This window comes from Hyperolius riggenbachi, chromosome 2 (assembly GCF_040937935.1).
Source record: "Hyperolius riggenbachi isolate aHypRig1 chromosome 2, aHypRig1.pri, whole genome shotgun sequence".
NCBI lineage: Eukaryota > Metazoa > Chordata > Amphibia > Anura > Hyperoliidae > Hyperolius > Hyperolius riggenbachi.
In genome coordinates, this window is record NC_090647.1 from 168,603,657 (window position 1) to 168,618,223 (window position 14,567).

The following is a 14,567-nucleotide window of genomic DNA, read 5'->3' on the forward strand; positions in this document are numbered from 1 at the left end:
GGTGTCACGCAGTGTTAGACATGTCTTGCCTCAAAGCGGAGAGTCACACTGGAGCAGCTCTCCTGGTTGCTCTTAACAAACAGGTGGAGCAATGGCTGACCCCGCACAAGCTTGAGATCGGCAACGTGGTGTGTGAAAACGGCAGCAATCTCATTTCTGCGTTGAATTTGGGAAAGCTGACACACGTACCCTGCATGGCACATGTGCTGAATCTGGTCATGCAAAGATTTGTGTCCAAGTACCCAGGCTTAGAGGACGTCCTGAAGCAGGCCAGGAAGTTGTGTGGGCATTTCAGGCGCTCTTACACGGCCATGGCACGCTTTGCGGACGTTCAGCGTAGAAACAACTTGCCGGTGAGACGCCTCATTTGCGATAGCCCGACTCGCTGGAATTCCACCCTGCTGATGTTCTCTCGCCTGCTAGACCAGGAGAAAGCCGTCACCCAGTACCTGTATAATTACAGTACAAGGACACAATCTGGGAGGAGGGGGATGTTGTGGCCCAACAACTGGACACTGATGCGAAATGCTACAGGGTCATGGAGCCCTTTGAGGAGGTGACCAAACTGGTGAGTCGCGCTGAGGGCACCATCAGCGACTTGATCCCCTACGCCTACTTCCTGGAGCGTGCCGTGCGTAGAGTGGTGGATACAGCTCTAAAGGAGCATGAACGAGAACAGTTATGGCAGCAGGATTCGTGGAAGCGATTTACATCTGAACTCGATGTTTCCACAACACCTGCGGCAGCACAGAGGGGGGGGGGGGAGGAGGAGGAAGAAGAGGAGTCGTGTGCGGAAGGAGAGGAGTCAGACTCTGATGATGGTGATGAGGAAGGTGTTTCTGTTTAGGAGGAAGAGGAGGCGGAAAAAGAACAACCGCGGCAGCCGTCACAGGGAGTTTCTGCTGCTCCACGTTCCCGTGGTATTGTTCGTGGCTGGGGGGAGGAAGAGGAGTTGCGTCCCATCACTGAGGAAGAGCAAGAGGAGATGGAGAGTACGTCTGCATCCAGCTTTGTGCAGATGTCCTCTTTCATGTTGTCCAGCCTGTTGAGGAAACCCCGTATCAAAAAACTCAAGGCGAATGACCTGTACTGGGCGGCCACGCTACTAGACCCTCGGTACAGGCACAAAGTGGCGGACCTCTTACCAACTCAACAGAAGGTGGAAAGGATGCAGCACTTGCAGAACAAGCTGTCGATGATGCTTTACAATGCGTTTAAGGGTAATGTGGCTGCACAACGCAATCAAGGTACCACTGGCAGTAACCCTCCTCCTCCCAAGTCCACGCAGGCAAGGACAGGACGCTCCAGCGATCTCAGGGTGATGTCGGAAATGCAGAAATTCTTTAGTCCAACTCCTCGCCATAGTCCTTCCAGATCCACCCTCCACTAACGCCTGGACCGGCAGGTAGCCGACTACCTGGCCTTGAGTGTGGATGTAGACACTGCGAAAAGCGACGATGAACCCTTGGACTACTGGTTGCGCAGACCTGACCTGTGGCCAGAGCTGTCCCAATTTGCCATCCAACTTCTCTCTTGCCCTGCCACAAGCGTCCTGTCAGAAAGGACCTTCAGTGCAGCTGGAGACATAGTCACTGAGAAGAGAAGTCGCCTAAGTCACGACAGTGTTCAGTACCTGACCTTTATCAAAATTAATGAGGAATGGATCACGGAGGGCTACTACATGACCAAAGACTAAGTCAGTCCCCACACACAGCATCTCTGCCTGCAGGCCACTTGCCTTCTCCGCCACCACCAACAGGGTCCAGGACTCTAGGCGGATTCCTGAATTTTTAAGGCCGCTGCTAGCAGCGGCCGCTACACTAATTTTTCTAGTGCGTGTACATGCCTGCCTAATTTTTCTGACTGCACTGCGGGTGGCTGCAACAAAAAAACAAAAGGCATGTTCATGTGCCCATCCCCCTTCGTGATCATTACCTTGCCGCGGTGAAGGGGCTTGCGTATCACAATGAAGCAATGACCGCCGGCTATTTCAGTGTCTCGGATAGGGGTGGCACACAAAAGATAATAAAATCATTGCTTCATTGTGGTCAGACCAAATTTGATCAGCTGGACAGTCACTGTTGTTCTTTCTATCATTGAGCTACCACAGCCCAGCGACCATATGGCCTGGAAAACCACCGCGCCCTGCACTCTGGCCATGTTGCGCACCAGTCCAGCATGGCCGTCACTACAGTTGTTTGCGGTGCGTTACACAGTGAGTTTGGTGTGTCAGTGTGAAGCAGTACTCTAATTACACTCCCTGATTGATGTATACACATGCAAGATGTTTGAAAGCACTTTAGGCCTGCAATTTAGCATTCAATGTGATTTCTGTCCTTAAAACGCTGCTTTGTGTGAAATCCAAATTTTTCCCCGGTACTTTTGGCGTGTATCCCACTCCGCCATGCCCCCTCCAGGTGTTAGACATGTTTTCCATCACTTTTGTGGCCAGCATAATTTTTTCTATTTTTCAAAGTTCGCCTCCCCATTGAAGTCTGTTGCGGTATGCGAACTTTTGCACGAACCGAACCTTCCGCGGAAGTTCGCGAACATTCACTACTTCCAGGCTCCCTCTCCAGGATCCTCCCTGTTGGCATTTCCCTTTGGCCTCCTTATTCTCTGTTGGCATTCCCTATCACTGCTACTAACCTGCTATTCTGTTATTGCCTACCTATGATCCCAGCCTGATTATCCCTGCCTGTCATTCTCCTGTCAGTGCCTGTCAATCACCTTTCAGACATTATTCCCTGCCTTACACTATCCACTACCTATCCCCTTCTGGGATTTCCCCTACCTTTGCATCATTACCCTCTCTGTCTCCCCACAGTCATTTCCCTGTCAGTCTCCCCGCAATCACTTCCCTGTTAGATGCACTTCTGGGAATCCCCCATCTGCCAGTTCCCCTCAGGGAACTCCTCCAGTCATCCACAACATCCTGGGGATTCCCCCTGCCTGTCAGTTCCCCTCTGGGAACTTCCTCCAATCAGCCGCAGAATCCCGGGGATTGCCTCTGCCTGCCAGTTCCCCTTCAGGAACTTCCTTCAGTCAGCTGCAGCATCCCGGGGATTCCCCCTGCCTGCCAATTCCCATTTGCAAACTTCCTCCAGTCAGTCAGCTCCCCTTCCAGGGATTCATCCAGCTATCTGTTCCACTCTTGGGACCCCCACTCTCTGCTCCCTTCCTGGGTTTCCCCTGCCTGTCCATTCCCCTCCTGGGAATTTCTTAAGTCAGTATACTTTCTGGGATTCCCTTTAGGTTGGGCTTTCCTACTTAGACAGTACCATTAAGCCTGTCCTGGCCTGATAACTCTACGGTCTGCTCTGCTCGAAACTCCTCCTATCCCATCAGGTACCCTCTGTTCTTCCCATCACTGGTGCGGTAGTCCTGGGGGTCATGACCTGGCAAGCACCAGTCAGGAAATTAGTCCGCTACCCACTAGGGGTGACATCCCATCATCCCTTGTAGGGTGCGCTGGTGAAGACCCATGCTTGCTTACACCCCACGCCCCGGGGTTGCTCGCTCCATGATACCAGTGACGAGATCAACGGAACCCTGATGGTTCGTAAGAACCCTGACAAGTACTCTTCAATTAACTTTTTTTTCCTCACCATTGTCAGTTTTCTCTCTTTAATTGCAAATTATGATGCAAAATTATGCATATGTTAAATTTCAGCTCATCACTAGTCTTGTGTGTCATAGATAAATACTAAGACCAGATGTTTAAAACACCTATACAATAGTATATGTGACTTTGCAGTAACGAGAGGAATTGACCGTTAGCTTGTTCACACTGTACTGCGCACAGTGGCATAACAGTGGCATATTATGCACACAGCAGACAAGTGAGATGCAAGCTTTGGGAATGGGCAATATTATAAGTTGAACATAACTTTTTTTACCAATGCAGTAAGGCACAAATTCAAGAATTTTGATAAAAATCACATCATATTTATTGATATTTTTCCAGTAAATCCAGAACAAAATATTTTAATGCTGGCTCTTATGAGTTAAATAGTGTAGTCACACTCTATAGGCAGTGGAGCAGATGGCATATTAGATGCTGCTTATAAGATTGTATTAAGCTCCTAAATCCTCTAGGCGGCAAGTTGTAAGTGTGACAAGAGCATTTGTCTGATATAATGGTCTTATTCAGTGGTCAACACAACATATGAATACAAGCCACTTTGATTTTCTAGATTAATTTTGAAGATTATGCATGTGAAATAACGGTGATGCATTAGTAACGTGACAGTGACATTAATCTACTGAAAAAAGTTGATGTAGGTATTGTTCATATTTCATACTTGTAATTGTAACCTGCCAGCCATGACTTTCTTGAACTTATTCTTACTCTGTGGGTCATTGCTACTTACAAATCAAAAGGATAAACTGAATATAAAAGTGTAATTTCACAGTGCAGATGTACTCTTCTGTGTATGATATTTTTCCACTCCACCACCTGTATGCACTCAAGGTGCAAACAAATGAACAGGGATGTTTTTAGTGGATAATATCAATTCCTTTATTTTCTGGATAAAAGCAGTACAGGGTATACAAGGTGGGCACTTACTTCAAGAGGGTCCTAATCCACTTAGCACCCTCTTCCACTTCTAACGCTTCCCACTGTAAGTGGTACTCAGACCTCACCAATCGGCCCTTCCTCCGTGCTGCCCGCTCTTGTCCCGACTAGTTTCGGCGTTTGCCGTCTTCAGAGTTTATCCTATGGACGGAGTGCTGAAAGGTAAAAATCGCACTGGTGTTTCAGGGGTGAAACTCCTCAGTGGTGAAGTGGTTAAAAAAAAAGTAAATATTTACCTAAGGGTCTAAACTTTTTAAATATACATGTAAAGATGAAATATTTCTATTTTTTTTTAATTATAAGCTTGTAAATAGTGATGGATACAAAATGGAAAATATGCACCTTTGTTTCCAAATAAAATATTGTCGCCATACATTGTGATTGTGACAGGGCCGGGCCGAGGCATAAGCTGGAGAGGCTCCAGCCTTAGGGCGCAGTGTAGGAGGGGGCGCACAATTCATTCAGCTGTCATTCCTAATTGTGTATGAAGCATAAATAAATAAGAAAAGGGGATACATTGCAGTGACTGCAAGCCAGATAACTAGATATTAAGGTGTTGGGGGGGGGGGGGGGTTGTGGGCCTTGTGGCGTTCTTAGTCTAATAGCAATCAGTGTGTGATGGCTGGGGTGGGAGAGATGGAGGGGCGCACTTTGGTGTCTCAACCTTGGGTGCTGGAGGACCTTGTCCCTGCTCTGGATAGGGACATGATTTAAAGGGTGCAATACCTGGGACTGTTAGGTGAATACAATACGTGGGTTTTAATTATGGAGGCACTAGCTGGATGCCCGGCGTTGCCCGGGTATGTATTTGGCTAGTGTTGGCTCTGCCCACTTTTCCTAAGCCTAACACACAATTACTTAATGACCAAGTATGTGAGCTTTGCGGTCTTTGGCATCAATAATTTGTAGAGGTGTACCGAACGGTTCGCCGGCGAACGGTTCCAGGCGAACATTGGGGGTTCGCGTTCGCCTGCGCCAGGCGAACTTTTCCGGAAGTTCGATTCGCCCCATAATGCACTATGAGGGTCAACTTTGACCCTCTGCATCACAGTCAGCAGGCACATTGTAGCCATTCAGGCTACAGTAAGCCCTGGAGCCCCACCCCCCCTTATATAAGGCAGCCTCCGGCGGCCATTACAGTCACTCGTGTGCCTGCTAGAGAGAGGAAAGGGACAGCTGCTGCAGACTTTTTCTCTTAGGGACAGATTAGTTAGGTTCTAGGCTGCTTTGCTTGTTCCTGACTGATTAATATTGCTTTTAAAGCACCCAGCAACAGCTCTTTTCAGAGCTCAACCTGTACATTTTTTTTTTCTGACACTTTTGTTGCATGCACAGCCTTGCTAATTGATAGTGTGTGTGCCACTGCCAGCAGCCCAGCACATTCAGTGACTGACTGCCTGTGTGTGTGACAGGGAGCTGCACATTGTACTACCCAGTACTGCATATAGCCCAGTACCTGTTGTGTTTACTTAACCCACCTCATCACTGCATATACCTAGCTTTGTGTTGAGTGAACCCAGCTCACTGCATCTAACTACCCAGTACCTGTTGTGTTTACTTAACCCACCTCATCACTGCATATACCTAGCATTGTGTTGAGTGAACCCAGCTCACTGCATCTAAGTCTAACTACCTGTTGTGTTGAGTGAGAACCCACCTCACTGCATCTTAAGTACCTTTACTGTATACTGTTCAGTGAACCCAGCTCACTGCATCTAACTACCCAGTACCTGTTGTGTTTACTTAACCCACATCATCACTGCATATACCTAGCGTTGTGTTGAGTGAACCCAGCTCACTGCATCTAACTACCTGTTGTGTTGAGTGTGAACCCACCTGGCCACCTCACTGCATCTAACTACCTGTTGTGTTGAGTGAGAACCCACCTCACTGCATCTTAAGTACCTTTACTGTTGAGTGAACCCAGCTCACTGCATCTAACTACCTGTTGTGTTGAGTGTGAACCCACCTGGCCACCTCACTGCATCTAACTACCTGTTGTGTTGAGTGAGAACCCACCTCACTGCATCTTAAGTACCTTTACTGTTGAGTGAACCCAGCTCACTGCATCTAACTACCCAGTACCTGTTGTGTTTACTTAACCCACCTCATCACTGCATATACCTAGCCTTGTGTTGAGTGAACCCAGCTCACTGCATCTAATTACCTGTTGTGTTGAGTGTGAACCCACCTGGCCACCTCACTGCATCTAACTACCTGTTGTGTTGAGTGAGAACCCACCTCACTGCATCTTAAGTACCTTTACTGTTGAGTGAACCCAGCTCACTGCATCTAACTACCCAGTACCTGTTGTGTTTACTTAACCCACCTCATCACTGCATATACCTAGCCTTGTGTTGAGTGAACCCAGCTCACTGCATCTAATTACCTGTTGTGTTGAGTGTGAACCCACCTGGCCACCTCACTGCATCTAACTACCTGTTGTGTTGAGTGAGAACCCACCTCACTGCATCTTAAGTACCTTTACTGTTGAGTGAACCCAGCTCACTGCATCTAATTACCTGTTGTGTTGAGTGTGAACCCACCTGACCACCTCACTGCATCTAACTACCTGTTGTGTTGAGTAAGAACCCACCTCACTGCATCTTAAGTACCTTTACTGTTGAGTGAACCCAGCTCACTGCATCTAACTACCTGTTGTGTTGAGTGTGAACCCACCTGGCCACCTCACTGCATCTAACTACCTGTTGTGTTGAGTGAGAACCCACCTCACTGCATATAGCTAGCATACCCCCGAGATGGACAAAATGGACAAACCAGGTAGAGGAAGAGGTAGAGGCAGACCCAGAGGAAGGCCACCAGGCACCGGCAGGTCTGTGGCTGTGCGAGGTGGTGTTGCTGTGATTTCATGTGGACCTGCCCCAAAATACAGTGCTCAGAAGAAGGCACGTGCCATCACTTCCCAAAATCGTGAGGAGGTGATTGAGTATTTAACACAGAACACCTCATCTCCCGCAGCCACCAGCGCTACAACAAGCACCACATCCGCTGCATTTGACACTTCGCAGGAGTTATTTGGTGGTGGTGGTGAAATCACTGATTCCCAGCCACTACTGCAACAACAACAAGAAGGCGCAGGTACACCACCTCATACGTCTGAGTTAGGTGGCGATAGTATGGACGTAACGTGTGTGGATGGGGATGATGGTGGACCACCTGAAGTTGGTGCACTTGAGGAGGTGTCTGAGGAAAGCGCAGCTGGCCAGGAGGATTATGATGACGATTATACGGATACCACATATGTTCCCGGTAGAGGAGATGACCAGGGGGACAGTTCAGAGGAGGAGTCAGAGAGGAGTAGGAGGAGACGACTCCATGATAGAAGGTGAGGGAGCTTGTCCTCAGAAACAGCTGGGGGCAGTGTCCGGTGCCATGTATCGCCAGCTATGGCCAGGGAGCACACATGCCCTTCAACGTCAGCTGCTGCTGATGCCACCGTAGCGCCATAACCCCAGGGGGGCTCAGCGGTTTGGAAATTTTTTCACGTGTGTGTCTCAGATCGGAGCAAAGCCATCTGTTGTCTCTGCCAGCAAAAATTGAGCCGTGGAAAGGCCAACTCTCACGTAGGGACAAGTGCCTTACGAAGGCACCTGGAGAGAAGGCACAAACAGCTATGGCAAGAACACCTGAGTAAAAGCAGCACTCCTCAAAAGACAAGCCAAACTCCTTCTCCTCTTCCTCCTTCAGGTGCATCGTCTTCCTCCACTTTCTCCCTTGCACCTTCACAGCCACCCTCCTCCACACCGCCTCTTCCCTTGAGCGGTTCCTTCTCCTCTGCCCACAGCAGTACCCAGCTGTCTGTGAAGGAAGTATTTGAGCGGAAGAAGCAAATGTCTGCCAGTCACCCTCTTGCCCGGCGTCTGACAGCTGGCGTGGCGGAACTATTAGCTCGCCAGCTATTACCATACAAGCTGGTGGAGTCGGAGGCTTTCCGTAAGTTTGTGGCCATTGGTACACCGCAGTGGAAGATACCAGGCCGCAATTATTTTTCTCAAAAGGCCATACCCAAACTGTACCGTGCAGTTGAGAGGCAAGTGGTGTCATTTCTGGCACACAGCGTTGGGTCAAGGGTCCACCTGACCACGGATGCCTGGTCTGCCAAGCACGGGCAGGGCCACTACATTACATACACAGCCCATTGGGTCAACCTGGTGACCGATGGCAGCAAGCAGGGAGTACGTGGCTGCGCAGAGGACCGACTTGTCACACCTCCACGGCTTGCAGGCAGGCCTCCAGCCACCTCCTCTCCACCTGCTATCACTGCTTCGCTGTCGTCATCCTCCTCCTCCTCCTCCTTGGCTGGTGCCGCCATCTCCTCCCCAGCTACACAGCCCCAGCACCCCAGGGCCTATGCTGCATGCCAGGTGCGACGGTGTCATGCAGTGTTAGACATGTCTTGCCTGAAAGCAGAGAGTCACACTGGAGCAGCTCTCCTGGCTGCTCTTAACAAACAGGTGGAGCAATGGCTGACCCCGCACAAGCTTGAGATCGGCAACGTGGTGTGTGACAACGGCAGCAATCTCATTGCTGCGTTGAATTTGGGAAAGCTGACACACATACCCTGCATGGCACATGTGCTTAATCTGGTCGTGCAAAGATTTGTGTCCAAGTACCCAGGCTTAGAGGATGTCCTGAAGCAGGCCAGGAAGTTGTGTGGGCATTTCAGGCGCTCTTACAAGGCCATGGCACGCTTTGCAGAGATTCAGCATAGAAACAACTTGCCGGTGAGACGCCTGATTTGCGATAGCCCGACTCGCTGGAATTCCACCCTGCTGATGTTCTCTCGCCTGCTAGACCAGGAGAAAGCCGTCACCCACTACCTGTATCATTACAGTACAAGGACACAATCTGGGAGGATGGGGATGTTGTGGCCCAACAACTGGACACTGATGCGAAATGCATGCAGGGTCATGGAGCCCTTTGAGGAGGTGACCAAACTGGTGAGTCGCGATGAGGGCACCATCAGCGACTTGATCCCCTACGCCTACTTCCTGGAGCGTGCCGTGCGTAGAGTGGTGGATACAGCTGTGGAGGAGCATGAACAAGAAGAGTTAGGGCAGCAGGATTCATTGGAGCCATTTACACACGAACCCGATGTTTCCACAACACCGGCGGCAACACAGAGGGGGGAGGAGGAGGAAGAAGAGGAGTCGTGTGGGGAAGGAGAGGAGTCAGACTCTGATGATGGTGATGATGAGGAAGGTGTTTCTGTGGAGGAGGAAGAGGCGGCGGAAGGAGAACAACCGCGGCAGCCATCACAGGGGGCTTCTGCTGCTCCACGTTCCCGTGGTATTGTTCGTGGCTGGGGGGAGGAAGAGGAGTTGCGTCCCATCACTGAGTAAGAGCAAGAGGAGATGGAGAGTACCTCTGCATCCAGCTTTGTGCAGATGTCCTCTTTCATGTTGTCCAGCCTGTTGAGGGACCCCCGTATCAAAAAACTCAAGACGAATGACCTGTACTAGGTGGCCACGCTACTAGACCCTCGGTACAGGCACAAAGTGGCGGACCTCTTACCAACTCAACAAAAGGCGGAAAGGATGCAGCTCTTGCAGAACAAGCTGTCGATGATGCTTTACAATGTGTTTAAGGGTGATGTGGCTGCACAACGCAATCAAGGTACCACTGGCAGTAACCCTCCTCCTCCCAAAACCACGCAGGCAAGAACAGGACGCTCCAGCGATCTCAGGGTGATGTCGGACATGCGGACGTTCTTTAGTCCAACTCCTCGCCATAGTCCTTCCGGATCCACCCTCCACCAACGCCTGGACTGGCAGGTAGCCGACTACCTGGCCTTGAGTGTGGATGTAGACTCTGCGAAAAGCGACGATGAACCCTTGGACTACTGGTTGCGCAGGCTTGACCTGTGGCCAGAGCTGTCCCAATTTGCCATACAACTTCTCTCTTGCCCTGCCGCAAGCGTCCTGTCAGAAAGGACCTTCAGTGCAGCTGGAGGCATAGTTACTGAGAAGAGAAGTCGCCTAAGTCACGACAGTGTTCAGTACCTGACCTTTATCAAAATGAATGAGGAATGGATCACGGAGGGCTACTGCACGACCGAAGACTAAGTCAGTCCACTCCCCACACACAGCATCTCTGCCTGCAGGCCGCTTGACTGCCTTCTCCGCCACTACCAACAGTCAGGGTCCAGGACTCTAGGCGGATTCCTGAGTTTTTAAGGCCGCTGCTAGCAGCGGCCGCTACACTAATTTTTCTGGTGCGTGTACATGTGCCCATCCCCCTTCGTGATCATTACCTTGCCGCGGTGAAGGGGCTTGCGCATCACAATGAAGCAATGACCGCCGGCTATTTGAGTGTCTCGGGTGGGGGTGGCACACAAAAGATATTAAGGTCGTTGCTTCATTGTGGTCAGACCAAATTTGATCAGCTGGAAAGTCACTGTTTTGTCATTCAGCTACATCAGCCGGGCAAGCATATGGGCTGAAAAGCCACCATCACCTGCACTCTCGTCACGGTGCGCACCAGTCCAGCACGGCCGTCACTGCATACCTTTCACTGCATCTGTGACTGCACATTATACCTGGCAGTCAGTGCATAACTTGCACTTGAATGGATACACTTTCAAACAATTTAAAAATACAACCATCTAAACTTTCAAACAATTTAAAAATACAACCATCTAAACTTTCAAACAATTTAAAAATACAACCATCTATCATTTTCAAAAAATGTAAAAAAAGGGCAAAAAAACTTGCCCTCCGTAAAACATTCTTGGCAAATGCTTTCGACTTGGTTTGTCTTCCGCTGGCTCAAGGGTCCATCTGACCACAGATGCCTGGTCGTCAAAGCACGGTCAGGGCAGCTACAGCATGGGTCTCAGCAGGCTCCCACTTCGGGCCGGAATCCAACCTTCATTCCCCGCGGTGACAATGGCAGACTTGCCCTCCATAACGGATTCCCGTTAAAGGATTTAAAGTTAGTTCATTTCAATTAGGGCCGCAAAAGGTCCTCCTGAGTCCTGTATTGTTATTTTTGGTCACTACCTCGGGGCGGGCGTGCATGCCTACCTGCTGCCCTCCTTGGATGTGTAGTGGTAGCCGTTTCTCAGGCTCCACACCGAATTCTATCCCTCATTCCCCGGCCATTACCCGGGGTCACAAATGACAGACTTGCCTGCCTCCATATGATTCTCGTGAAAGGAATGTGGTGTCATCTTTGCCCGCCATAACTGGTTCTCGTTAAAGGATTTAAAGTACATTCATTTCAAATACACAGCAGGGCCTCGAAAGTCCTCCTCCTGTATTGTTATTTTTGGTCACTACCTCGGGGCGGGCGGGCGTGCATGCCTGCCCGCTGCCCTCCTTGGATGTGTAGTGGTAGCCGTTGCTCAGGCTCCACACCGGATTCAAACCTCTCATTCCCCGGCCATTACCCGGGGTCACAATGGCAGACTTGCCCGCCTCCACAGGATTCTCATTGTAGCGGTACTGAACAAGTACACAGCAAGTAGAAAATGTAAATTAAAAACAAAACGTAAGCTTTTTAACAATGCCATGGAAAGTTGAGAAGAAAGTCACACATTACCTGACATCACTGAGTGAGGAAGAGCAATCACGCCATGTTGCGCAGTAGTCCAGCATGGCCGTCACTACACAAACAGCTGTTTGCGGTGCGTTACACAGTGAGTTTGGTGTGTCAGTGTGAAGCAGTACTCTAATTACACTCCCTGTTTGATGTATACACATGCAAGATGTTTGAAAGCACGTTAGGCCTGCAATTTAGCATTCAATGTGATTTCTGCCCTTAAAACGCTGCTTTGCGTAATATCCAGATTTGTCACCGGGACTTTTGGCATGTATCCCACTCCGCCATGCCCCCCTCCAGGTGTTAGACCCCTTGAAACATCTTTTCCATCACTTTTGTGGCCAGCATAATTTTTTCTATTTTTCAAAGTTCGCCTCCCCATTGAAGTCTATTGCGGTTCGCGAATTTTTCCGCGAACCGAACCTTCTGCGGAAGTTCGCGAACCCGGTTCGCGGACCGAAAATCTGAGGTTCGCGACATCTCTAATAATTTGCAATGAAATAAAATTAATCTGATTGGATGTGGCTCCACCCCTTTTCTGAATTTGAACCCCAATCACTCAATGGCCACTGTACCAGGTACAGGTGATTAACAGTGCAAGAATGGCAGCAATTAAATATTACCCTTAAAAATCAATAGGTGGATTTTGATTGGCTTTTATAAGCTCCACCCACTTTTCTGAATATTAATCCCAGTCACCCAGTGACCAACTGTGCAAAGTTTGAGAACCCTACCATTAACAGTGTAAGAATGGCTGCAGTTTACATTTGCGCTATGAAATTTGTATTTTTCTCCACCCACTTATTTCCTAACATTGTTCAGGTATGTATTTGGCTGGTGTTGGCTCCGCCTACTATCTCTAACCCTAACACACAATTACTCAATAACCAATTTTGTGAGCTTTGTGGTTTTGGCATCAATAATTTGCATTGAGATTAAACAAATCTGATTGGCTGTTTGTGGCTCCACCCCTTTGTCTGAATTTAACCCCAGTCACCCAATGACCAACTGTACCAGGTTTAAGGCTTGTGCCATTAACAATGCAAGAATGGTAGTAATTTTATATTCCCTCTTGAAAAGCAATAGGTGGATTTTGATTGGCTTTTATAAGCTCCACCCACTTTTCTGAATATTAATCCCAGTCACCCAGTGACTAACTGTGCAAAGTTTGAGAACCCTACCATTAACAGTGTAAGAATGGCTGCAGTTTACATTTGCGCTATGAAATTTGTATTTTTCTCCACCCACTTATTTCCTAACATTGTTCAGGCATGTATTTGGCTGGTGTTGGCTCCGCCTACTATTTCTAACCCTAACACACAATTACTCAATAACCAATTTTGTGAGCTTTGTGATTTTTGGCATCAATACTTTGCATTGAGATTAAACAAATCTGATTGGCTGTTTGTGGCTCCACCCCTTTCTCTGAATTTAACCCCAGTCACCCAATGACCAACTGTACCAGGTTTAAGGCTTGTGCCATTAACAATGCAAGAATGGTAGCAATTTTATATTCCCTCTTGAAAATCAATAGGTGAATTTTGATTGGCTTTTGTAGGCTCCACCCACTTCTCTGAATATTAATTCCAGTCACCCGCTGAACAATTGTGCAAAGTTTGAGAACCCTAACATTAAAAGTGTAAGAATGGCTGCAGTTTACATTTTCTCAGTGAAATTTGCTTTTGTCTCCGCCTACTGATGACCTGGCATTGCCCGATTATGTATTTTGCAGGTGTTGGCTGCGCCCACTTTTCCTAACTCTAACACACAATTAATCAATTACTCAATGACCAAGTTTGTGAGCTTTGCTATCTTTGGCATCAATAACCTGCATTAAAATGAAACAACTCATATTGGCTGTTTGTGGCTCCACCCCTTTTATAAATTTAAACCCCAGTCACCCAATGATAAACTGTACCAGGTTTGAGGCTTGTGCCATTAACAGTGCAAGAATGGCAGCAATGAAATATTCCCCTGAAAAATCAATAGGTAATTTTTGATTGTCTTTTGTAGGCTTCACCCACTTTTCTGAATATTAACCCCAGTCACCCAGTAACCAACTGTGCAAAGTTTGAGAACCATACCATTAACAGTGTAAGAATGGCTGCTGTTTACATTTTCCCAGTAAAATTTGTATTTGTCTCCGCCCACGTATGACCCGGCATTGTCCGGGTATGTATTTGGCTGGTGTTGGCTGTGCCCGTTTTTCTAACCCTAACGCACAATTAATCAATTACTCAATTACCAAGTTTGTGAGCTTTGCGGTGTTTGGCATCAATAATTTGCATTGGAATATAGCAAATCTAATTGGCTGTTTGTGGCTCCACACCCTTTCTGAAATTGTACCCTAGTCACCCAATGATCAATTGTACCAGGTTTGAGGCTTGTGCCATTAACAGTCCAAGAATGGCAGCAATGTAAATAT